Raw genomic sequence first — 25,793 nt, forward strand, 5'->3', positions numbered from 1 at the left:
AGAGGGAGCTCAAGGAGGTTATCATAAGAGAAAGAAGGACAGAAAAGAGTCACAGTTGTCCTTGCGTCCAACCTTCACCTTTATATAATCCTCCCCACCCCCATAGCTGTCACTTACTGAGTCATTCTAACAGGCCACCCTTGTTCCAAGAGCCTTATATGTTACCTCAGGCCATCCTTCCACCAGCTCCCTGGACCATGCCCTTCCTCCCTCCTTCCCAAGAAGGAATCTGAGATTCTGGGTCTGGAAGAGCACACATCTTTGAAAGGGGCAGAGTTAGGATTTGAACTCGGGTCTGTCTGGCTTCATCCCCTGAACCCCCAAAGGTGGTCTACAGGGCCGGCTGAGGGAGGCAATGATTCCAAGGCCCAGCCATTTGGAGAGAACCCTAGTGGGGTCCACATCGAAGATTCTGCTTCACCAGGGGAAGAAAAGCAGCAGCCCCATCAGGTGGGGAGACCTCATTTCAAAGGCTGTGGAGGCTGTTGAACGCCTCATGGGCAGAAGCAAGCCCAGGCTGGAAGGGTCAGTGACAGGTCACTGTCACCATCAATCACGCGCAAGGCCTTTGTCCCTTGGGATGAGTGGGAGGGGCCGGATTTGGGCCAAGCGGGTAGTCCACAGCATTCAGGGGTCTCTGCTGGTGGCAGGAGATGGGAGGGGGCAGTTAGAATTTTAAGGGGAATCTTCACGGTTTGGGGAATATCCTGATGGGAGAAAATGTCTGTTCCTGGGTCCTAGAACAATGCTGATAATCAGCATTCCAATAACAAGCGAGTTTATCCCTGATGCTAAATCACCAGCTAAGACCAGCCCTCCATTTACACAGCTATCCATCCACTTCTGGACACCTCCATGACTCACATCACCGCTGTTCTAGAAGTTATGGGGAAACACATTATACTTGCCTTCAGAGAAACTTACAACTGGGAAAAATATATACATGAAATGTAATAGGTAATATTACATAATTGTACTCAGTAAACATAGATACACAGGCCTCATGTTATTGCATTCTGCTGTATTGAAATTTGCAGGTACTGCATTTTTTTTTTTTTTTTTTTTACAAATTGCAGGTTTGTGGCAAACTTGCATTGAGGAAGTCTGTTGATGCCATTTTTTTCCAAGAGCATCTGTTCACTTCATGTCTCTGTGTCACATTTAGGTGATTCTTGCAGTGTTTCTAACTTTTTCATTATTATGATATTTGTCACGGTGACCTGGGTGATCTTGAAATTTGCTCTTATGACTTGCTGAAGGCTCAGAGGATGGGTAGCATTTTTTAGCAATGAAGTATTTCTTTAACTTTATTTTTTTATTAAAGTATAGTTGATTGTGCCAATTTTTGCTGTACAGCAAAGCGACCCAGTCACACACACACACACATATATATATACATTCCTATTCTTATATTATCTTCTATCATGGTCTATCCCAAGAGACCGGATATAGTTCCCTGTGCTATACAGTAGGACCCCATTGCTTATCCATTCTAAATGAAATAGTTTGCATCTACTAACCCCAAACTCCCCATCCATCCCATTCTCTTTCCCTCCTCCTTGGCAACCAGAAGTCCGTTCTCTATATCCGTTTTGTAGATAGGCTCATTTATGCCATATTTTGTATTCCACATTTAAGTGATATCATATATTTGTCCTTCTGACTTAATTCACTTAGCATGTGAATCTCTAGTTCCATCTATGTTGCTGCAAATGGCATTATTTTGTTCTTTTTTTTTTTTTTTTGGTCTTTTGTCTTTTTAGGGCTGCTCTCACGGCAGATGGAGGTTCCCAGGCTAGGGGTTTAATCGGAGCTGTTGCTGCCGGCCTATGCCATAGCCACAGCAACGTCAGATCCAAGCCACGTCTGTGACCTCAGGGCAACACCGGATCCTTAACCCACTGAGCAAGGCCAGGGATTGAATCCGCAACCTCATGGTTCCTAGTCAGATTTGTTTCCACTGCGCCACAACGGGAACTCCTATTTTGTTCTATTTTATGGCTGGGTTGTATTCCATTGTGTATATGTACCACATCTTCTTAACTCATAGAAATGAAGTCTTTTTTTTTTTTTGTCTTTTTAGGGGGACATATGCGGCATATGGATGTTCCCAGGCTAGGGGTCGAATCAGAGCTGCAGCTGCCGGCCTACACCACAGCCACAGCAATGTGGGACCTGAGGTGCATCCGGTCTGTGACCTATACCACAGTTCATGGCAACACCAGATCCTTAACCCACTGGGCAAGGCCAGGGATTGAACTCATGTCCTCATGGATACTAGTCAGGTTTGTTACTGCTGAATCACAATGGGAACTACAATGAAGTCTTTTTAAATTAAGAAATGTACATTGTTTTCTTAGACATAATGCTACTGCATACATAATAGACTAGAGTATTATGAAAACATAACCTTTATGTGTACTAGGAAGCCACAAATATTGGTGTGACTCACTTTATCTCGATGTTTGCTTTATCATGCGAGGGTGGAACTGGACCTGCAGTATCTCTGAGGGCTGCCTGCATGTGTGTGCTGTGGGCAGGCACTAGTCTGTGGTTGTGTTGGGGGAATCCTAACAAGGGCTGGCTGAGGCCCTTCTTTTCATATGAAGAGACTGAGGCACATGAGGGGAAGAAATTGCCGGTGTGGCCAGTGAGTGGTGAGGCCAGGATTCAACCCCAGGCTGTCGAGATCCACGAGAAGGCAGGCCGTGATGATGACTACAAAAGCAGCTGTGACTCAGACACGGGTGGTCAGGGAGTGGGTGGTCAGGGAGTGAATGCAGGCCCTGTGGGCAGGAGGCTCTGGGGAAGGGGGCAATTGGGCAGGTTGTAGGGTGGGGCCCCAGGAGCAGAGGCTGGGGGCAGCCTTGTCTTGCCATTTGCTGGGAAGAGGGGAAGGTGACTGGGGAGCAGGGCTGTCAGCAGGGGGCAGTTAAGAGTACAGGTCGGTGGGCAGGTGGTCTTGCGGCCTGGTAAAGTCTATTCCCTTTGTGGGGGTGGCATTTTCCCCGGGAGAGGGGGTGGAGGTGTGGGGGGGGGTGGGGGGTGAGGATTTGGAAACTAGAGCTGGCCCAGTATGAAGGACAAGGTCCTGGAAGACCTCAATTCCAGGGCTGGCTCTGCCTTTAGGTGTCTTGCTCCAGGTCACTCAGATGAATTATCATCTGTCTGCATTCCAGCTAGCTCATTTGTAAAACAAAAGACTGAGGCTGGAGGAATCCCTCTGGCTGTAAAGTCTGCTGTGACACCAGAAGAATCTAGCAGAAGAATCTACTAGAGCTTTGGAGGAGGATGGAGGGGTGGAGGATGGAGTGGAAAAAACTGGAGGCAGATGGAAAACTGGAATCAGGAGTTCCCATTGTGGCTCAGTGGGTTAAGGACCTAATGTGATCTCCGTGAGGATGCTGGTTCAATCCCTGGCCTCACTCAGTGGGTTAAGGATCTGGTGTTGCCGTGAGCTGCGGCGTAGGTCACAGATGTAGCTTGGGCTCCCACGTCGTTGAGGCTGTGGCGTAGGTTGGCAGCTGTAACTATGATTTGACCCCTAGCCTGGGAACTTCCATATGCCTCAGGTTTGGCTGTAAAAAAAAAAAAGAAAAAGAAAAAGAAAACTTGGAATCAGAGAATACAGAACGAGGTTTTCTTTCTGCTCTGTTTTACAACCGGGGAAACTGAGGCACAGAAAGGTAAGTGGCACCCAAGCCACACAGCTCATTACTGTAGAGCCCAGGAGACAATCCTGCCTCTGACTCTTACCTCCTCTCTTGCCTGTGCCCGCTCCCCTGGGGTGGAGGGGAGCCAGGGGAGCAGGCAGGGCAGGAAGGTTGGGTCTGAGTGCTGTCCACCTTCATTCCTAGTCTATTTGTTCAGTACTGGCTGAGTGACAGTCCCCATAGTGGCCCAGCTCAGCAGAGGTCCGCACCTCCCCTCCCACCACCTCCCTGGTCCCAGTCCTGGCTCAGTGTGGCCAGGCCCTCAACTTTGGGAAAACTCTTCCAGGATCATCAGTCAGATGGTCAGTTCAGGCTGTGAGCTGAAACCTCAGTGTCCTGGGAGCCATGGGCAGGGGAATTGGAGAGCCCAGCGTGGGGACACCCCCCCAACCCCCAGCCTGGGCTCCCTTTGGATTCTCTGGGCCCAGAGCCCCGTTCCTCCCTCGCACTTGGGAGCTGCTGCAGGGCCAGGGCAGGTGGGGAGGCTGTGGGGGCTGTGCTGAGTCTCTGACACATGAGTGAACCCCTCCTGACTTCTTAGTGCTCCATGTCAAAGGAGTCTGGTAAAAGTTAACAGGCCTCCCTGCCTCCAGCAGATCAGAGGGACTCTGGGGGTCAGGGAGAGGTCACTGAAACCTGCCGGATGGGATGGCAATGCTGATGCTGACTCTGGTCTACTCGCCTGTCCTGCCCTCCCCTAATCCAGAACCAGGACTCCTTCCAGGGTGGCTGACCTGAGCCCCTCTTGTCTAAAGGACCCCTGGAAGGTATCCTGGACCTTCCTTTTAGGGCCCCCTTCTCTGTGGCTCAGCATCTCCCGGAGCCCTGGGCCCAAATGTATGTGGGGAGGAAAAGGGGTGGGGGAGGTAGGGGGAGGGAGGGGCAGGATGGTCTGTGAATGAGATGCCAGACTGATCTGGGCCTGGGCTGAGCCTGGCCAGGTGTGACCCTGGTTCCTGACCCCTGGTGGCCCAGAAGGGGAGGAGGTGAGGATTGGTGGGGGGTTGGGGAGGAGGCTGTTGGCTAACTTTTACCAGGACCTTTGAAGATGTAAATGCTTCCCCAGGCCCTGCTGGGATGGATGGGGTCAGAGTTCACAGGCATGGCTGCCTGCTTCTCCAAATGGGCTGGAAATCTTGCAGGCACATGGGTTAGGGTCCCGTGTGACAGGACTTGCCCCAGGGCACGTGCTCTCTCTGGGGCTCTTCTGGCTCAGGCCCTGTGACTTGGAGGGACTGATGGGAGCTGTCTTTTTCAAATGCTCACATTTCTCTTGGGTATGTTTTCCAGGGTGTATTTGGGCCCATTCAGATCAATCCCTGGAAGATCTGACCCAAAGAACCTCTGTCTCCTCCTGCCTCTCCCTGAACTTTTTATTCTGCAAATACTAGATTGCTTGAGATTTCCTGCTCACAGCCTGCTCTATCACCCCTGGTATCCCCCTGTGCTAACAGCTCTGCAGTCATTCCCTTCCCCCCCTTCCTTCTCAGCATGACTAACTCCTATTCACCGTTCTGTATCACCTCCCCTAGGAAGCCTTCTCTGAATGCAGTCTGCTCCTCTGCTTATTCTCCTGTAGCATCCAATCAACTCATATTTATGTGGTAGGTACCAGACCCTGTTTTATTGGGAGTGCATTAGTGTGTAAAACAGATGAAATTCCTTCCCTCAGGGAACTTACATCCTAGAGGGTAATAACATTGACCAATCACATTACCCTATTTTAAATACTATACATGTATTAACAAATTTAATCCTCAAAACAACCTTAGGAGTTAGGTCAATTATTATCTATATTTCACATATGAGGCAACACGGCTGATAATTTAATTTAATTTAATTTAATTTAATTCTTATAACAGCCCTATAAGGTAGATGTGATTCATTCATTTTCCAGATGAGGAGACCAAGACTTAGAGGAATTAATTTCTTGGTGCAAGGCCATCTAGCCAGTGAGTAGCATCCTAAGCAGGATAAATCTGAGTCTGTGAAGTACCATATTGCATCCCTATCATAACAGGACTCTGTTTCTGTATGGAAGCCATATTTTTCTCTGTTTCAGTGATCTGTTCATCTTCTCCATCATCCTGGGAGCTCCCTGGAAGGCAGCAACCTTGGCTTATTATCTGTCTCCTTTGAACTAATGTGTTGGGCACTTAATTGGCTTCTAACAAATACTTGTCTGTGGGTTGATTGGCAGCTGTATGTGGGTGGAGATGAGAATAAAGCAGCTAATATTTATTGCTCAGGGCTGGGCTGTGCATTGGTCTTTGCTAAGCACTAGCTCTTCCGGTCCTTCTAACAGTTCCAGGAATGATGTCACCACTCGGAGGCTGGCAGCTAGGATGCTAAAGATGGGACTTGAGTCACAAGTTTCTCTGAATCCAAAAACTCCATGTCCCTTCCTGTACACTATGGGAGGCTGATCAAGAGGAAGGCGGCCTCTCTGACAGATCCCAAGCTTCCCTGCTTTCTGTTCCCACCTGGCCGGGAGGCCTTTGGGATGTGAATCGAGGTGGGCCTTTAATACAGGGGCTGCATACATCCTAGGCCAAAAGGCATCTGGAGAAGTTGAGGCTTCAGTTCCAAGTTTATTCCCACCTTTTAAGATGTTTGAAGTAGTTGAAGGGAGTCACTGGGCATGTGGATGGTGTCTAGTACATATTTACTGGTGGCTGTGGAACCATTCTCCCTTCCAGACTCAGCTCTGCAGACTTTGGGCATTTTGCCTTGGAAGGAGGAGGATTATGGCAGGAGAGACCTCAGTCCTCAGGCCTGGAGCAGAAATGGGAGAGTTCACACTGTACGTATGTTTGGTTCCTTTGTTCTGACATCTGTTTTTGTTTTTTGGTTTTCTTGTGTGTGAATTTTTTTTTTTCTTTCTTTCTCAATTAGGAGGGGCGAATAGCCTTGAATCTTCTGATTCATCTGCCCATAGGGCTTAGCAGACTGGCCAACTGGCCATCTGTACATGAAGGAGAGGATGCAAGAGATGGATTCGGGTCACATCGAATCCACACTGGAGCCTGAGTCTCGCCCCCCTTCCCCCTGGGTTTCACTCCTGCCATCAGGTCTCATTTGCTTCTAGAGTCCCCTCCTCCACCCCACAGTAGACAGGCATGTGAGACACACCCTACCCCCTTGGTTAATCCCCTATTTTGCTTGACCAAGAGTCAAAATGCCAGACTGCACCCAAACGCACTAAGCTCACTTAAATCACTGGCAGGTCATTTGATAGATGTTGGCTGGCGCTCACTTTGGGATTTAAGCAAAGCCTGAGCCATGGAGACAGTGGGAAACAACCTTGCGTAGCTAGTAAGCAGGCGGCCTTGTTTCACCCACAGACTGGCCCGTCCCAGCTCTCACAACTCAAACTGGAAGGCTAGGGTGGGCCAGGTGGACTGTTGATATTTCTCTCTCAGCCTCTTCCTCCAAAAGGCAGGACCAACGGGTCCTTGGTCCTGGCTCAGACTCACCTGGGATTGGGGTAACTGACTCTTTCTCTCTCTCTCTCTCTCTTTTTTTTTTTTTTTAGGTCCACACCTGTGGCATATGGAAGTTCCCAGGCTAGGGGTCAAATCAGAACTGCAACTGGCAGCCTACACCACAGCCACATCAATGCCAGACCTTAGTCGCATCTGTGACCTACACTGCAGCTCATACCAACACCAGATCCCTAACCCACTGAGTGAGGCCAGGGATCGAATCTGCATCCTCCTGGATACTAGTCAGGTTCTTAACCTGCTGAGCCACAAAGGGAACTCCTGGGGTGCCTGACCCTCGAGTGACCATAACTGTGTCCCCACCAGCCAAGATCTTATTTCCCAGAGCCCACCTGGGAAGGAACCAGCAAGTGATGTCATTGGTTGAGCTGGCTTGTTTGCTGAGGTAACTTGGAGGGGACAAGGGTCTTTCCACAGATGGGCGTGGTATGGTACAAATGGGTGTTTTATGGGCCACGTGCAGAAACTGACCACTTGTGGAAGGCAGCGCCCATCAGCAAAGGTGCCAGTTGCAAGGGAGAAACTTGTGGGCCCTTTCATCAGGGTGAGTGTTATTAGCACTGACTTCAGATAAGCAGAACAAACAAGCCTCGGCCCAAGTGGAAACCGGTTCTGCCCCCTTTCTTTGCTTTTCTAAGTCATCAAAGCCAAGTTCCTAAAGCCTGACTGTCTCAAGGTCCTTTCTGATGGTTTCATTGTTTTGTTTATTGTGCTTATGACAAGGGCTAGCAGACCACTTTCAAAGTGTGTTGATGTTTCATTTGTTTTTGAATGGCCCTTCTGTTTTTCTGCATCTGGACAGCATTAGAGTCTGGCCCCAGGGAGCCCCTGGGTTCCTATAAAAGTGTACCAGGTCCCCTTTTGCAGAGAACACTAGCCATGGCAAGATCAGACACCCTATCTGGGCAGGAACAAACATCAGAGTCTAGAGTAGAATTAGGAGGCAGTATGCAGCAGCCAGGGAAGGCAGGCCTGGGCTGGGAAAGGGCCAATGAGCACTGCCAGCTGGACTGTGAGTGTTCCTTCTGTCCATGGACATAGTGTGATCTTCCCACAGAGGACACTTCCTAGCAGAGGGCCTGGCGCAGGGCGCTAAATGCTGGTCGGCGACAGTCTCTCCTTCTGTTGTCTTCTTCAGACTTCCTGGTCGACCAGTGGTTTGCAAAGAGGAGGTTCCCAAGAAGAGGACAAAGAACAAGAGCTGAAAAAGGAAGAAGAGCATGGGGTCCAGGAGGACTATAAGAAGCAGGGCAGCCTGGACCAGCTCCCCTCTATAGCGCTCTTGGGGATCTTGGGTTTTTGCACCTTTTCCCTTCCTACTTCCCCTGCTCTGTCTCCATCCCAGGCCCTGCCACTTTCCGCACTAGAACCAGCTTCCTTGCATGTGAGAGAATCTTGGGGCACAGACCAGGCAGAGAGAAAGTGAGTTACACTCACACCATCTCACTTTACCAGTTCAGCACAGACTTGAATGCATTTCTTCAAGGTCGTCTGAATTTTCTTCCTTTCAAGCCAGCTGAGATTTTCTCTAGCCTACGCGCTTTACCAGCATGTATGTGGTTCTCTCTTGTTGGGTTACAGGAGCAGCAAGGTCCCTTTCTGACTGACCTTGAGGAAACTGTGTGGCTTGGTTTTAGAAGTCCCTGGAACTCCCGTTCAGAGTCACATGGGTGAAGATTGAGGAGGGGGTGACAGGGAGCTTTGGTGCCTCAGAGCTGCAGTTAGGGGGGATCCAGACAGGCCAGATGGCAGAAATGTTCGCTCCACAATTGTTTCTCCGACAGAACCACGGGAGTCAGTGTAGACCCACAGTCAGTGTGTTCATGCCTATGGGCATGTTGGGTGGGTCAGGGGCTGCGTGATCTGATTGACTCATGATGACTGGTCTCTACCCACCAGGCTCAAATTTCTTGATGTCTTTATGGCGATACTCCCTGGTATTTCCTTCTGCATACACACTGTCTTGTCAAAAATTCTCATTTAAGCCATCTCTCTAACCCCAATGTGTGTTTTTTTGTTTGTTTGTTTGTTTGTTTTATAAATCTTAAGTGTTTGTTGGGTTTTGGCAAATATATACCAAGTTTTTTTTTTTTTTGTCTTTTTGCTATTTCTTGGACCGCTCCCGCGGCATATGGAGGTTCCCAGTCTAGGGGTCGAATCAGAGCTGTAGCCGCCAGCCTACGCCAGAGCCACAGCAACTCGGGATCTGAGCCGCGTCTGCAACCTACACTACAGCTCACGGCAATCGTTAACCCACTGAGCAAGGGCAGGGATTGAACCCGCAACCTCATGGTTCCTAATCGGATTCGTTAACCACTGCGCCATGACGGGAACTCCCCAAGTATTTTTTAAATGTTATTTTCTCTTTCAATAGTTATTGCTTTGTATTTTAAAAACTCTTTTACAATTGTACTTTAAAATTACTTCGATGGTATATTTAAATGGTTTTGGTAATCACTGTGAGTTCCGACCCTGGATCTTTTCCCTTAAAATTTTAGCATCCTGAGAATTGTCACTACAGTGACTTTAGCCCACCTGGGGCACCTGATCACAAGCCCTCAGTGGTGCCCTTTTGCTTCTCCAGGACTGGAATTGCCTTGGTCCTTGGATCTGACAAGGAGACAAAGAGGGGCTCTGGGTCCAGGGCCTGGCACATGGAGACAGGCTGGGCTGATTGGTCTCTGAGAAGCTGAACGTGCCCTCCAACAGGGTGTGAATATTCTCCAGAAGGACACTTCCTTTTTTCCAGTGGGGTTTTCTGGATACGCCTGGTAGAGAGCAGTGGTCTTCTGTTTAACCCACCATGTGTGTGAGTGTGCGTGTGTGAATACTTGTCGTATTGAAAAATTTCAAACTTTACACAGCAGTTTCTTTCTCACCAGGGTCTCTGCTTGTGTGAAACTTTAATTTTACAGCTTTGGCTGTTAATTCATCATGGGCACCAACATCAATAAATATTTATTGGGTTTTCACTGAGCTCAGCATGTTGAAATAAGAACTATATATTTGACTCAAGAAGAGTCAATAGCAGATGGGGATAGATTTGGGGTGGGGGAGGAGCCAGGAGAAACAACTGTTGATGTTTCTTCCAATCCTGAGATTTGACACCTCCTTAAATAAAGTGTTGGGGTCCAGCAGTTCCCATTGCGGCGCAGTAGAAATGAGTCTGACTAGGAACCATGAGGTTTCATGTTCGATCCCTGGCCTCCCTCAGTGGGTTAGGGATCTGGTGTTGCCGTGAGCTGTGGTGTAGGTCACAGACATGGCTCAGATCCCTCATGGCTGTGGCTGTGGCTGTGGCCGGCAGCTATAGCTCTGATTCGACCCCTAGCCTGGGAACCTCCATATTCCATGCAGGTGTGACCCTAAAAAGCAAAAAAAAAAAAAAAAAGAAAAAAATGGGGTCCACTTGACATACATTAGGCCATCGGCTAGGAAAAATGCCTGGGCCATTGTGGGGGGAGGGTAGTCACATTCAGGAAACCCACCACAGCTGGTAGCATACATCTTCAAGTCTTGTGTCTATTTGAGGATTCAGGGCTACAAAGAGATAAAGTGAATCTTCTTGGCCTTTCCCACGGTGCCTATAGAAAGTAAATATAGGGAGTTCCCATTGTGGCTAAGTGGTAACGAACCCGATTAGTATCCATGAGGATGCAGGTTTGATCCCTGGCCTCACTCAGTGGATTAAGTATCTGGCATTGCCATGAGCTGTGGTGTAGGTCGAAGATGCAGCTTAGATCCTGAGTTGGTGTGGCTGTGGAGTAGGATGGCAGATGCAGCTCCTATTTGACCCCTAACCTGTGAACTTCCATCTGCCATGGGTGTGGCCCTAAAAAAAAAAAGCAAAAAAAAAATGTTAATAGAGCTGACCCTTGGACAACTCCTGGGTTAAGGGCATCAACCTTCTGTACAGCTGAAAATCCGTGTGTCACTTATAGTCGACCCTCTGTAACTATGGTTCCTCCACATCCAAGGGTCCACATCTGAGGATTCAACCAACCACAGGTCACATAGCCCTATAGGATTTACTGTAGAAAAAAAAAACACATGTGTCTGTGGACCTATGAAATTCAAACCCCTGTTGTTGAAGGGTCCACTGGATTTGCTGATTGAGTGACAGTTGCCATTTGATTTTGGAATTGAAAAGGTGCAGGGACCTCAGGGAAGATTGGAGCCTACTGATGCTTTGTCAGGAGAGGACCAGGTCTCCTTTTTTTTTTCTTTTTTCTTTTTAGGGCCACACCCATGGCATTTGGGGGTTCCCAGGCTAGGGGTTGAATTAGAGCTGTAGCCATTGGCCTACGCCACAGCCACAGCAATGTGGGATCCAACCTGTGTCTGCGACCTACACCACAGCTCACGGCAATGACAGATCCTCAACCCACTTCGTGAGGCTAGGGATCAAACCCGAATCCTCATGGATCCTAGCTGGGTTGTTAACCTCAGAGCCACGAAGGGAACTCCCAAGTCTCCTTTTTTTGCAAATGTATCGGCAGCAGCCTTGAGGAGGGGGTGGTTTTCCCCATTTGGTGTGAGCCCTGGAGTGGCGTGGCTGGGAGGAAGGCTGCTGGAAGCAGGGCTGCATGCCTCTCAAGGAGCCTTCGTTAATCAGACCACAAACAGCTTGCCTGCCACGGCAGTGACTCAGGCCTCCTGGGGGGTTTTCTTCAATGTTATGAAGATGAACATGGCTCTGAGAATTCCCCTCGGACCTGGGCTTCCTGCTAATTGCCTCCATATTTATGGGAGGGTGGGCAGACCAGGGTGGGAGATTCTGGAGTGGAGTCTGTGCTTGGGAGTGGTCCTGGCTCTAGTGGGGCTTGTGAAAAAGTAGGTCTGAGCCCTAAAGGGTCAAGACACCCCTGTTGCGAGTTGGGTAATCTATTATTATTATTGTTACTACTACTGTTTTCAAGTCCAAGATCATATTGCTCATTGCATGCCAGGCCAATGTATCAAGAACTTATTTGTTGGCTCAAGAAATAGCGACTTTATTCAAAAAGACAACAGGCTGAGAAGATGGTGGACTAATGTCCCAAAGAACAATCTTCCCTGAGTTAGTACTCAGGCTTCTTTTTATACTAAATGGGGGAAGGGCTGTGGCTGGTTGTTGCAGACTTTTTTTTTAAAATACATATTTTTAAATATATATATTTCTTTTTGGCTGTGCCTGCAGCATGTAGAAGTTCCTGGGCCAGGTTTGGTTTTTTTTTTTTTTTTTTTGATTTTAGGGCCATACCTGTGGCATATGGAGGTTCCCAGGCTAGGGGTCAAACTGGAGCTGCAGCCCCTGGCCTACGCCACATCCACAGCAACGCAGGATCCAGAGCTGTGTCTGCGACTTACACCATAGCTCATGGCAATGCCGGATCCCTAACCCACCGAGAGAGGCCAGGGATCGAACCTGCAACCTCATGGTTCCTAGTTGGGTTCGTTAAACACTGAACCACGATGGGAACTCCCTGGGCCAGGATTTGAACCTGTGGCACAGCAGTGACAACATGGGATCCTTAACCCATTGTGCTGCCAGTGGTTAAGGATCTGGTTGCAACATTTTTGGTGCCAGAATTCTTTGACCTTGCAGCTGTCCACCTAGGTCAGGTCACAGTATTCCTATAAACCAACAATAGGACAAAGAAAACATTCTTGCTCTGCAACATTTTATCTATGAATGGAAAAGTGTTATACTTTTGAAGATCAGAGCCTTGAGAATGGGCTACCCTGTATATTTCAGGCTCTGGGCAACCTTGTTTTGCAAAGGTGCAGAGCCAACCTGACTAAGCACAGGCAACAGAGCACAGGGTTAGAGCTAAAAGGAGTAGAACCAATATCGAGTCAGGTTTGTTCTTCTCTGTTACACCACTATTCCCTTTGTACCAAAGAGAAGCTGAAACAGAGATCAGGAGTGGTTGGATGCCCAAGGTAACACTGAACATCAGAACAGAATCCTAGAGTTGGGGTAAACAGGGGATGTGGGGTCCAGACTGGTTGCTTCTGAGTTCAGACACTCCATTGCCGTGAGGTGTGGGGCAGACAGTCAAGCAGAGCTGAACACAGTAAAAGATGATGTTCAGTGTCTTACAAACTGCTTTTCCCCTGAGGTTAAACTTGTGGTTTAGGGCTAAAGGGGGCTGAGGGAAACTAGGACCTAGGGAATTTTGCCTGGTTCCACATTTACTGCTAGTTTAACTGTGGAGTTACCTTTCCACACCTCAGTCCCCTACGTGGGAAGATGATAATGGTTCCTATGTCGTAGGATTGTTGGGGGCAGCAAGTGAAATACACTTGCATCACACTGGAAACACAAGTTAGTGACTCATAATTCTTAGGTGCCATTATAGGGATGCTATCTAGCAGTTAAGGCTGCAGGCTTAGAGTTCCCATTGTGGCCCAGTGGTAACGAGCCAAAATAGTATCCATGAGGACGCAGGTTCGATCCCTAGTCTCACTCAGTGGGTTAAGGATCTGGTATTGCCATGAGCTGTGGTGTACGTCACAGACGCGGCTTAGATCCTGTGTTGCCGTGGCTGTGCTCTAATTAGACCCCTAGCCTGGGAACTTCCATATGCCTTAGGTGTGGCCCTAAAGGATTAAAAAAAAAAAAAAAAATGCAGTCTCGTAAGCTGACAACATGAGGACATGAGCCCAGAGAGGTCAAATGACTTTCCAGGTCACACAGCTGGTGAAGACAGTACTGGTGGATTCCCCAGGTGAGTACTCTTTCCAGACCTCTCCAAGCTGGACCCTTGATCAGGGGTCAGGGATGGGGCTCTCCCAGTGTCAGTGCTGATCACAGGAGTTGCCTATCTTGGGAGTTGGGATCATGTGACATCTCAGTCTCCCCAGACTGCTCCTCATCCCCCCTCCCCTGACCGCTTTGGGGTTGGCCTGAAGCAGCTGCCCATGTCCCCACAACCCAGTGGAGACAGCTGCCTCCAGGCAGAGCGGAAGCCGCAGGGCCCAGGCAAGCTGGAGGTGCCCCCGGCGCCCTGGGGATCTTGGCGTGGCTTTCTGTCAATCCTCCGTTGGTGCCCGGTTCCTCCACAAAGCCATTATGTACTGGGGGAATTAATCATGCCGTTAGGTAAGCATTATGGCACTTTTATGGCAGCTTTGAAGCTAATCTGTCACTAATGCCTGCTGGATTATCATGATTTCTTGCAGTTGTGATTCATTAACTCGAGGCCTAATAGTAATTCTCTTAAACATCTTCCATCACCGTTTGCCCCAACATGTCCCCACTCTGTTCTATTGTGAGGCGGTGGCACCACTGGCAACCTGTGTGGTCTCCCGAGAGGGGCCCGGAGGAGGTGGACAGGTCTCCCGGGCAGCTAGAAACTGCCCAATGGTGTGTCCACTCCCCCACCCCCGCCCAAGCCCGGAGCCTGGCCCCTCCCCCCTCCAGCTGGCCTTTTCAGGCGATGCTCCCTTTTCTCCCAGAGGAGGGCTCGGTGCCTGTCCCCAAATGCCTGTGGCCGCCTTCAAGAGGCCAGATGGTGCAAAGGTGAAGGTGCGGCTGGGGCTTCCGGTAAGTCTCAGAGTGAGAGAGGCCGCCCACAGGTCCACAGGTGACTCAGACCTGTGGGCCTACCTGCTGCAGAAGCAGCTTTGGGACAGAGAGAGAGAGAGAAATAGAGCGACTCAAGAAATCCAGCCACACCCGCCCCTTTCCCTCTGGCTCAAAGCTCCATGCAGCTCCTGGGGCACAGAGGCGGAGACAGGAAGCCGCAGTGGGGGGCGGGTGGCACACCTTGACTGCCGGCCTGCCAGCATTAATAAAACTCCTTGGTGAGGTTTTTCAGAAAGAAATGGTTCTCTGAGGCTGGCTGTTCTCTGACAAAGGTCAGCTTCAGGGCATGGCTTGACTGATGGGCTGTGAGCAGGCAAGAAGAAGAAAGCTGGGGGAAAGTGGCCGCTTGGGGTATGGAGGGAGCGGGGGTGGGGGGGTTGCTGGGAGGAAGCCCAGGAGGATGGGAGGGCAGGCTGCGCCCTGGTGCCAGCATCCTGCCCCTCGCTCTGCACCATCCATCAAGGCAAGCACTGATTTCTCAACAGCTTGTAATGTTCCCTGCCCGCCCCCCCACCCGACCCCACTCCAAGCTGCCCAAGTGGGCAAGCCCTGACCCCTCTCGCCCCCCAGTCAGGTCTTAGCTGCCACCAGGTGATGGATGGCCTCCCCTCCTCACCCTGGGCTCTCCTGGCCACAGCTGGGGAAACATGGGCAGGTAAAAGGGTCAAGCCTGGGGCAGCCACAGTGACCCTGTGCCGAGGCCAGGGGACCCTGTGTTCCCAGCGGCAGCAGGTGATGCCAGGGCTGGAGAAATAGAACCGGGAGAGGAAGCCAGGAGAACATTCCAACTCTGTAAGGAGGGAAGGGGAAAAAAAAAAAAAAACCCACCCCAAACTCAAAAACCCTCTCTGCATCCTGAGGTCTTCCAAGACTTACCAAAAAAATCCAGCGTGGTGCCACGTCTCCCGCGCAGCCCCGGCTCTGCCTGCTCCCATCCATCTGTGTTTTCTCACGCCTGTGCGCTTGAAGAACCACTGAAATGGAAAACAAGTTAAAAACTACATAGATGTATATATAGTGAGACGGAGGAAGAGAGGACAGTACTCGGCAGCCTGGATTTGCTTTTTTTTTTTTTTTTTTTGTCAGTGTTTGTTGTAGGAAAAAAAAAAGTGTGTAAAAACAAACCTCAGACAACTGGAGTGAATATTCTCAACACATCAGCCGGAAGAAGTCAGGATCCAAAGTTTCCCTCCTTCCACCTTATGGGCGGAGCTGGGAGGGAAAGGAAGGCTCGCTGCCCGGGTTCTAGCTTCTAGGAGGACTTGGCTTCCTATTCAGAGCTGAGACAGTCCTCCTGGTGGGGGCACACAGGCCCCCAGTCCAACCATGAGGGGGGGCTTCACTCCCTCCGAGGGCTTGGAGGTCTTTGAAAACCACAAGTGAAGAGTTGCCCAGACCTGGAGTGTGTGTATTTATGTCTCTTTGTCTGTATGTGTGTGTATGTATGTGTGTTTATGTCTCTTTGTATGTGTGTAGTGTTTATGTGTATGTGTGTGTCTCTGTGTTGTGTATGTGTGTGTTTGTGTCTGTGCATATGTATGTGTATATATGTGTATGCATGTGTGTATGTATATGTATGTATGTGTCTGTGTATGTATGTGTATGTATGTGTCTATGGTTTGTGTGTGTGTGCATGTGTGTGGATATGTATAATGTATATGTGCCTGTATGCCTGCATGTGTGTATGTGTGTGTATGTGTATATCTATGTGTATGAGTATGTATGGGTGTGTATGCATGTGTGTCTCTCTGTATGTGTGTGTGTGTGTGTGTATGCATGTGTCTCTGTTCTTGTGTGTGTATATGTATGTATGTGTGTATGTGTGTAGCATGTATGTATAAGTTTGTATCTGTGTATGTATGTGTCTGTGTGTCTGTGTGTGTTTTCAGATTTGTGTGTGTGTGTGTGTGTGGTGCTGGAGAGGCCTATGTTTGTTGCAAAGAGGGTTCAATGAGAATTTGGTTCTGCATGGGTGAACTAATCCTTGGCCTTGACGGCAGGGGAAACCCATGCTCCGACCCCCCAGTAGCCTGCCCCAGATACCCCTGGACAACTTCCTCTTAGAACATTCAGGGGCAAAGCAGGAGGGTCCAGGAGAGGGGGTCCAGGCAGGGGATACTGGGGACCATGAATTTTTGAAGGAATTGGACCAAGAAGACCGAGCAGCTGGAGTGTCAGGGAGATGGAGGGGGCACTGGGGAAAAGAGAGAGGGCGGGGTAGAGAGAGGGACAGGGAAACAGACATCAGAAAGTGATAGGCCAGTGGGAGGAGGGGGAGGGAGAGAAAGATCCAGGAGAGAGATGGTCACGGGGCAGGAGTCAGCAGGCAGAGAGGGAGAGGAAATTTAATGAGGGCAACTCGAAGGCCAGCTTTAACCAACAGCTGGCGGGGGGCCGGTTTGATCTCCTTGTGAGTCAGGAGTTTGATTAATCGTGGCCTGCGGACGAGGCCGGACACCTGGTCCCGCTGCTGAGCTCTTTGATCTCCAGGGTTTCTCAGGGTCCGTGGGAGGGGAGTTGCAGGGGTGAGCGCCCCCTGAGAGACTGAACAGCCTCCCTGGGGGCTCCCTGGGAATGGAGTGGGGGCAGCAGGAGGGTGTACAAAGGACAGGCAGGGCCTGGGGTTCTGCAGCCTTGTGAGCGGAGCCCCTGAGAGGGAGGGGGTGGAGGAGGCCTTTGAAGCAGCAGGTCCCCCACAATCTCAGGGCTCCTCCACCTTCTTTCTCTTCAAGGGAACAGCTGAACTTAGAACCAGGCAGAAGAGAGAGACATTTGCAGAAAACCAGGCATTGTTGCTTGTGGCTGCAGAGCTGGGGTGACTTCATGGTGGAGCCAGCTTGTGTAGGGGTGCAAGGAGAAGGGAGGTGCTGGGATCCCTGGAACAGCTCCATTTTCTGCATCTTGGATGGAAATGGATTTGAGAAAAGAAAGCGACATATTGCCAAAAAAAAAAAAAAATCAACCCTCAAGAAGAAGGAAAAAAGGAACTAAAACCCTAATGCCCCTAAAAAAGAAAACCAGAAAAAAAAAAAGTCATATATTATGCCTTTGGACTAAATCCATTGGTGTTCTGCCAATTTCAAATAATAGTGTAACTCGATTAAGAAACTTTACAGGATTTAAAGTCCTTGGCTTTCCTGACTCCTCTCTGAGACGTCTCCGTAAGCCACTGTCTACACCAGGCTAATTTGTTCCCAGATTCCTTAATCTTCTGCAAGTCGGTGGTGACGTTTATGACTCAGCCGCCATATTTGATGTGTTCACGCTTTCTTCCACCCAGAATTTGGGGGTGACTGGAAACATTACCCTGGATATGCCCTACCGTTGAAAGAAATGTGTGTGTGTGTATGAACTCCTCTAGTTTTGCCTGCCTTCACTGTCCTGTGGGCTGGAAAACTCCTTCTCATAGTTGTGTCAAGTCTCAGAAAGAGGCCCACCGTAAGCATGTCTCCCTAGGGTTCAGCTGGCACACGGGTCAAAGCCAGTGAGGGCCCCAGAGGCTCTGGCCACCAGTGGAAAGGGAAGTCCAGAAGTGAAGGAAGACAAGTTTTCTGGTGGGATTGGAAGACAGTCCCAGGGCAGGGCACTGGGCATCGGCCTTGCATGCAATGGCCCAGCTCTCTGATGCGGTTACCAGCAGAGTGAGCATTGGTCCTGCCGTGTCCTCTCCCTGGAGCTTGTTTCCTCGTCTGTAAAATGGGATCCGGAAAAGGACTTGCCTCCCAGGCTTGTGAAGCTTAAAATCATTCATGTCTAGGAGTGCTCCTGTAAATGAGGAAGCCTGCCGTGAACCGCTGGCCCCAGAATTCCTGCTTCTATTACAGAAACCCCATGTTGAGAGCAGGAGTATTTTCATTTCAAACAGGGTTTGTTCATGGAGGGCATTGGAAAATGGGGTCCATAGGAGTTCCTGTTGTGGCTCAATGGGTTAAGAACCCGACTAGTATCCATGAGAATGTGGGTTCAATCCCTGTCCTTGCTCAGTGTTAAGGATCTAGTACTGCCGTGAGTTGTGGCATAAGTCAGATCCAGTGTGGCTGTGGCATAGGCTGAGAGCTGCAGCTCTGATTCAACCCCTAGCCTGGGCACTTCCATATGTTGCTGGTGCAGCCCTAAAAAAAAAAAAAAAAAGAAAACGGGATGCCTGTTACCTGCTCCCAGGGGCACTCCCTGCCCCCCAGGGGGGCACTGGCTCACCTGTAATTATTATTTACTAATAAGCATGCTTTGTTCATAAATGTTCCATTAAATCTGGCTGAAATCCTTCACCTGACTGGCCTGGCTTTTCCGGAGGTGTGGAGGCAGGAGCCGCTGGGTGATCCCTCTGGGTGGGGAGCTCCTGGTCTGGGGGCTGTAGCCCCTGCCTGTCCTGGGAGGGCATGGCCATGTGACCTGTGGGTCTCCATGGTACGGTGGCCTCACTCTCAATCTGCCCCTACCCGAGGCTTGTTTGGGAAAGGAATGACACATGCCTTGGGCCTGGGCTTCCCGGAGCTTCATGCTCTTCTTCCCTGCTTGTCTCTGGTCCTCAGATGTCGGGGTAGCCCTGTGGTGGACAGGCTGGCTGCGTGGGTGCTTGGAGCTCAGACCCTGGTTCATAAGCTTGCCCTGCCATGAGCCCCATGGGACACAGGGTGTGATTACTCTGTGGACCAGTGGTCTCCACCTCAGCTGTACATTGAAATCACTGGGGAAGGTCACCATTACAAAGCCGGGACCCCACCTCTAGAAATTCTGATTTAATTGGTCTAGACTTCAACCTTTTCTTTTTTTTTTCTTTTCTTTCTTTTCTTTTTTTTTTTTTTGGTCATTTTAGGGTCACACCCATGGCATATAAAAGTTCCCAGGCTAGGGGTTGAATTGGAGCTACAGCCGCTGGCCTACACCACAGCCACGGCAGCACCAGATCCGAGCCACATCTGCTACCTATGCTGCAGCTCGTGGCAACGCCAGATCCTTAACCCACTGAACAAGGCTAGGGATTGAAACTGCATCTTCACATATACTAGCCAGGTTCTTAACCTGCTGAGTCACAGTGGGAACTCCTAGGGTGCAACCTTAATATCAGAATCCAGGGGGTTCCCATATGTAGCCAGGGTTGAGAAATACCAGTGCTTCTCAGATGGGATGTTCATAAAAATTGCCTGGGGGATCTTCGTAAAATGCAGATTCTGAACCCATTGGGTGGAGCAGCAGAACTTGGGCCTGAATTCTGCTAATAAGCATGCCAAGACCATGCACGGCCTGCATTTGGCATAGCAAGACTCTAGCCTTTCCTAATCCTTAAGACTCAGTGCACCTGGCCGTGGCTGGGATGGCAGACCAGGGAAGCAGGTAGAGGTGAACAGAGAGAAAGAAATCTGAGAGGTAACTCTGGAGGCTTGCTTGAGGGTGTCCCCGCCAGGTGCCAATCATGGAATCTTCAGTTCTCTCCACTCTGCCCGCCACAAACCCCTCTCCTCCTTGAATCCAGTCTATAAACATAAACCAGGAGATGTTTCCCATTATTTCACTATGTTTCCACATTTCTTAATTTATTCTGTGAAGACATCCAAATAAATGAAAACATTTGCCATAGGACATTAAGGTTCCAGGTCCTGCATTAAATACCTCTTTGTAATACTTAACTGGAAAGTAATCCTTAACTGGGACTTGTAAATAGTCAGCCCCAAGACCATTATGTAGCCAAATAAAATCCCCAGAGGTGATGATGAAGACAGCAATCCCCAGTGAGGCTGCAAGTCCAGAATTACTAATACTGCTCATCTCTGAGAGGGAGACAGAGCTGACAGTGGAACAAAGGCTTCTGAGCCATGGGAGAGGGTCTTCCAGAGAGCATTCGGCCTGGAAGAATTCCAGCCCCCCAACAAGGACATGTGTGTATATAAACTACCACCTTTCTCAACATAGCTGCGAGGAGTTTGGAGGGCAGGCAATTTCGCAGAGGGTATTGACAGAGTTGGTTTTCCACGGGTTGGTATCATGCTTACATATAGTGTGATTTCATGGAAGAATAAATAGAAAAAGGAACACCCAGAGTGTATAGTTGATGAAGATTCTCCATGAAAGAATGAACTTTGAACAAAGTTCTTTTTGTCTTTTTTTTTTTTTTGCTTTTTAGGGCCTCACCCATGGCATATAGAGGTTCCCAGGCTGAGGGTCTAATCGGAGCTGTAGCCTATGCTACAGCCACGACAACGCCAGATCCGAGCCGTGTCCTACACCACAGCTCACAGCAACACCAGATCCTTAACCCACTGAGCAAGGCCAGGGATCGAACTCATGACCTCATGGTTCCTAGTCGGATTTGTTTCTGCTGCACCATAATGGGGACTCCAACTTTGAACAATTGAGAGTGAGGCCTCTTGTAGTTAGACTGTTGGTTTAGACCCAGGGAGGGTGAGCGTCACATGCAATGTGGCCTGGGTCTGGGTGCATTGGCCCTGGGGCCACCCTGGATGGCATGCATATTCTGATCAGCAGGGGATGAACATTTACAACCTCTAGGGAAGAAGAAAGCCCTGGGCTGACCTGTGTTGAAGGATGTCACTAGTCACTCAAGGAAAAGAGTTTTATCCTATAGCTGAGGGGTGGTAGTTGACACTAGAACCACATGGTAGCCATGTCTGTATTTTTGTTTGCTTGTTTTGTTTTTGATTTTTGCAAGTGCATACTTATTTATTTGCTGCATCCATGGCATGCGGAGGTTCTGAGGCCAAAGGTCAAACCTGTGCCATAGCAGTGACCCAAGATACAGCAGTGACAACACTGAGCCACCAGGGAACACTTGCAAGGTTATTATTTATTGAGCTTTTCATGGCTACACCTGTGGCATATGGAAATTCCCAGGCTAGGGGTTGAATAAGAGCTGGAACTGCTGGCCTATGCCACAGCCATTACAATGTGGGATCCAAGTTGTAGCTGTGACCTATAGCACAGCGCATAGCAATGCTGGATCCTTAACCCACTAAGTGAGACAAGTGATGGAACTTACATCCTCATGGGTAGTAGTCTGGTTCTTAACTCGCTGAGCCACAACAGGAATTCCTACAGGGGTATAATTTAAATTCAGGATCCTTGAGAAAAATTTGCATTTAATCTGTCATTTCTGGAGTTCCTGTCCTGGTGCAGTGGAAACAAATCCGACTAGGAACCATGAGGTTTTGGGTTTAACCCCTGGCCTCGCTCAGTGGGTTAAGGATCCCGAGTTGCTGGGATGGTTAAGAGCTTGTTTTGGAACCAGGTAGACCCTGGTTTGTATATGTTCTTCTTCTTTTTTTTCTTCAAATTTTATTGAGGTATAGTTGATACCATATCTGTATTTTTGGTTGGACGGTTCCCCTGGGCTTCAGTTAACCTTGGGCTTCAGTTCACCGTTCAGCAAATGGTGTAGAATGTTTCTCTAGTTGAGGTTAGGGTCTTCTCTCAGTCCCCTTCTATTGTTTTTCTAAAGCCAGGTGTAGGAGTGGACCTATGTCAGGAGGTGATGAAGCCAGAGGCCAGTTCCTGCTGAGATTCTGGTGTGTAAGGCAGTCCAGGAAGTGGCACCTTTTCTTTCCTTCCTTCCTTCCCCCCGCCCCTTCTTTCCTTCCTTATTTGTTTTTTTTAGGGCCACACCCATGGCATATGGAGTTTCCCAGGCTAGGGGTTGAATCAGAGCTACAGCTGCCAGCCTATGCCACAGCCACAGCAATGCCAGATCCGAGCCACATCTGTGATCTACACCACAGCTCACGGCAATACTGGGTCCCCAACCCACTGAGTGAGGCCAGAGATCAAACCCGCATACTCACAGATGCTATTCAGATTTGTTTCAGGTGCACCACAATGGGAACTCCCAGAAGGAGCCCTTTTGATGGAAAGGTTCCTGCATGTAGCTTATGCTTGCCTTGAGGTGTCATCCTCCCAATCCAAAGGATGAGCCCCATGCAGGCTTCCTTGGGTTTGTCTGAGCTCATCAGGCTCTAAGCAGTCTGGGGCCTCTTTACATCAGAAATTGACCCATGCCATTCTAGAAATTTTTCATTGCTCCTTTCCCCTCCCACTCTCCCCCTTCTTTGCCACCTCTTCTTTCACTCCTCTGGAATCCTGGTCCCAGATGTGACTTTTTCTGTATCCTTTGGCTAGGAATTTGCTATTTTCCCATAACCCAGTTGGGTTGCCTATTAGAGAAACCGAAAAAAACCAAAAAACAAAAAAACAAAACAAAACCAAAACAAAACCCTCCAACTTTCTGGGAAGACATCTAATTAAATTCCCAAAGAGGGACAAGGAAAGCCCCCTCTGAAACAGACGGAGTACCTCCTAAGACATAATTACCCCGGCAGAGAAGGTTCCCCCGGATAAGCCCAGGAACCAGCAACGTGATGTCCTGTTTCTTAATGTTCTCTGCAAAGACGCTGGCCCTGGGTTTAAAATAGCCCTCTGGTAAAAGCAACTATTTAAAGAGTATTGGGGTCTGAGAAATGCAAAACAAAGTGTTGTTGATTAAAAACACATGGTTTGTTCTCGAAAGGAGAGTAGCCAGCAAAATCAAATGTGACAGTGTTTTGGCTTTTTCTATCCCACAAGACATGATGGTGATTTATTAGCGTGATGTCAGCTGTGGTTAAAAAAAAGTTTGCTGTGTTGTCTTAATAAAAAGAGGCTTTACCTTGGAGCTGTCAGACTCTCTCCCGCCCCTGGCTTCGGGCAGTGGCTGCTGGGCCCTTGGGCTTCCTGGGGTGAGGGTGGAGGGTAGGGGAAGGGGGTCTTTTCCCCAAGGGGCAAACCTCTCCCTTGGGGAAGTTCATGAGGCCACGGGGCACTGAGTTCTTCCTGGTGGAGCTGCAGGATGGCCTTGGCCAGGCGCTGCAACCTGCTCTTGCTCTGTTTAGCTTTGGAGGGTGAAGATACTGGCTGGTTGGGTGGTGGGGCCCTGGCTGGACGGGAGAGATCCTAGTCCATGGCCTTCACCAGGTCCCAGCAACTAGGCCTGGGCAGAGGCTTGATAATCAGCAGGATGGATAATCCGCCGGTAAATAACGAGAAGCCAGCCCGCTGGCTGCATAGCAGGAGGGTGTCTCAGTTGAAGCTCTTTGGTTAAAGGGAAAAGAAACCCTTCAGACGAGCAAACAGGATTTATGGAGGGGATGGAACAGCGCATCTCACAGAGACCTAAGAAGAGACGGGCTGTCTGGAAAATGAGGTGGGCAGCAGATAGAAATGGTTTCCATTGTCTTTCCAAGGAACCAGGGGGTCTCCGATCCGCCACTGTTTCTGCTACTTCCCCTCTTAGGGGGGATAGTCCTTATTTTGAATTCTTCATGGCTTTGGTTTGTATCGGCTGTGCCCTGATGTTTTAGAACCAAATATTCTTTCAAGTAGCATCTTCTTTCTCCACTGAACCTCTTGTCTCAATCCCAGATTCCTGAGGTTGGCACAGCCTCAGTCCCACGTGTATCTCTGGTCCAGTCGGCAGCAGCTTGGAGTGGGGGGGTAGTTGGCTTTGTGGGGTGCCCCTCTGGGAGGGTGGGGCCGGGAGGCAATGGGAGGGTGTCGGCTACGGGAAGGCGACAAGGGCAGCTGAAGGAAGCAGTGCCATGGGTGTGTGTTTGTCCTAAGGACCTGGGGCTTTCTGAGGGTAAGAATTGGATCTTGCTACTTCTGAAAGCCTCTCCCTCTTTATTCCACAGGAAGGATAACCATCCCTCTGGGAGGATGAAATCTCAGCATTTTTTTTTTTTTTTTTCCTGGCTGTGCCTGTGGCCTATGGAAGTTCCCGGGCCAGGGATTGAATCTGAGCTGCAGTTTCGACCTATGCCACAGCTGTGGCCACACTGGATCCTTAACCCATATGTGCCGCTGGGCTGGAGGATCAAAACAGGTGCCTTTGCATCAAGAGTCACTGCAGTCAGGTTCCTAATCCTCTGTGCGGCAGCAGGAACTCCCCCAGTAGACACCTTTAATTCTTTCCCCAAGACACACCCAGGAAGTGGAAAGAAGACATTATGATTTGTTCTTTTTCTTCTCTTTTTTTTAGGGCATCCAAGGCACAAGGAGATTCCCAAGCAAAGGGTGGAATTGGAGCTGCAGCTGCCGGCCTACCCCATAGCCACAGCAACGCCAGATCCGAGCTGTATCAGCAAATTACACCAGATCCTACGGCACGGCTGGACCCTTAACCCACTGAGCAAGGTCAGGGATCGAACATACGTCCTCATGGATACTAGTCAGATTTGTTTCCACTGGGCCATGATGGGAGATCCCTGATATTTTTCAGTTAATCTATGGATGTTTTCTCCCTACTTCCAGAAGAAACACACACATGATTGTAGAAAGCTTGGAAAACAGAAACCACCAAGATGGAAGGGAAAAGCAGCTGTAATCCAAGATAACGGCTGTTAACATACTGGTGGGTTCCCTCCTATTCTTTTTTCTTTAAGTAGTAGCCTGGGGCTCTGTGAGTGATCTCGGCTGAAGATCCATCTTTTGACTCTAATTATATGTCTTCAGACTCTAAGACTTTAGGATGGCTTTCAATTTATTCCCATAATTTTCCCTGAGCACATGGGCTTATTTTTCCCTTGCCCTTTTACCTTTTCCTGGAGGTGGCAGCTCAAACAGAATCAACATGGGCTGGTTCCTCTGTGTGCAAGTCCCACCACCCCGTTGCAATAGCTTTCCTTTTTTTTTTTTTTTTTTTTTTTTAGGGCTGCGCCTGCGTCATGGAATTTCCTAGGCTAGGGTCTAACTGGAGCTGAAGCTGCCAGGCTAAGCCACAGCCACAGCAACGCCAGGTCCAAGCTGCATCTGCAAACTACACCAAAGCTCATGGCAACGCCAGATCCTTAACCCCCTGAGCAAGGCCAGGGATCGAACCCGCAACCTCATAGTTCCTAGTCAGATTCGTTTCCACTGTGCCAAGACAGGAACTCCAATAGTTTTCCTTATGTTTAACCTAAAGTGCTTTCTCGTTCAGTTGCTCCAGCCCTTTCCTGCGTCACCGAAACGGGATCTCTAAGG

At 49.3% G+C, this 25,793-nt stretch overlaps 1 long non-coding RNA gene across 1 annotated transcript; it reads left to right on the forward strand.

Annotated features, from left to right (window-relative positions):
* The first annotated feature begins 23,602 nt into the window (after positions 1–23,602).
* LOC125122185 (uncharacterized) lies at positions 23,603–25,442 on the forward strand. Its single transcript, XR_007133723.1, has 3 exons — positions 23,603–23,976; positions 24,811–24,965; positions 25,083–25,442. It is a non-coding gene; the product is annotated as an uncharacterized LOC125122185 (long non-coding RNA).
* The last annotated feature ends 351 nt before the right edge of the window (positions 25,443–25,793 follow it).

This window comes from Phacochoerus africanus, chromosome 3 (genome assembly GCF_016906955.1).
Source record: "Phacochoerus africanus isolate WHEZ1 chromosome 3, ROS_Pafr_v1, whole genome shotgun sequence".
NCBI lineage: Eukaryota > Metazoa > Chordata > Mammalia > Artiodactyla > Suidae > Phacochoerus > Phacochoerus africanus.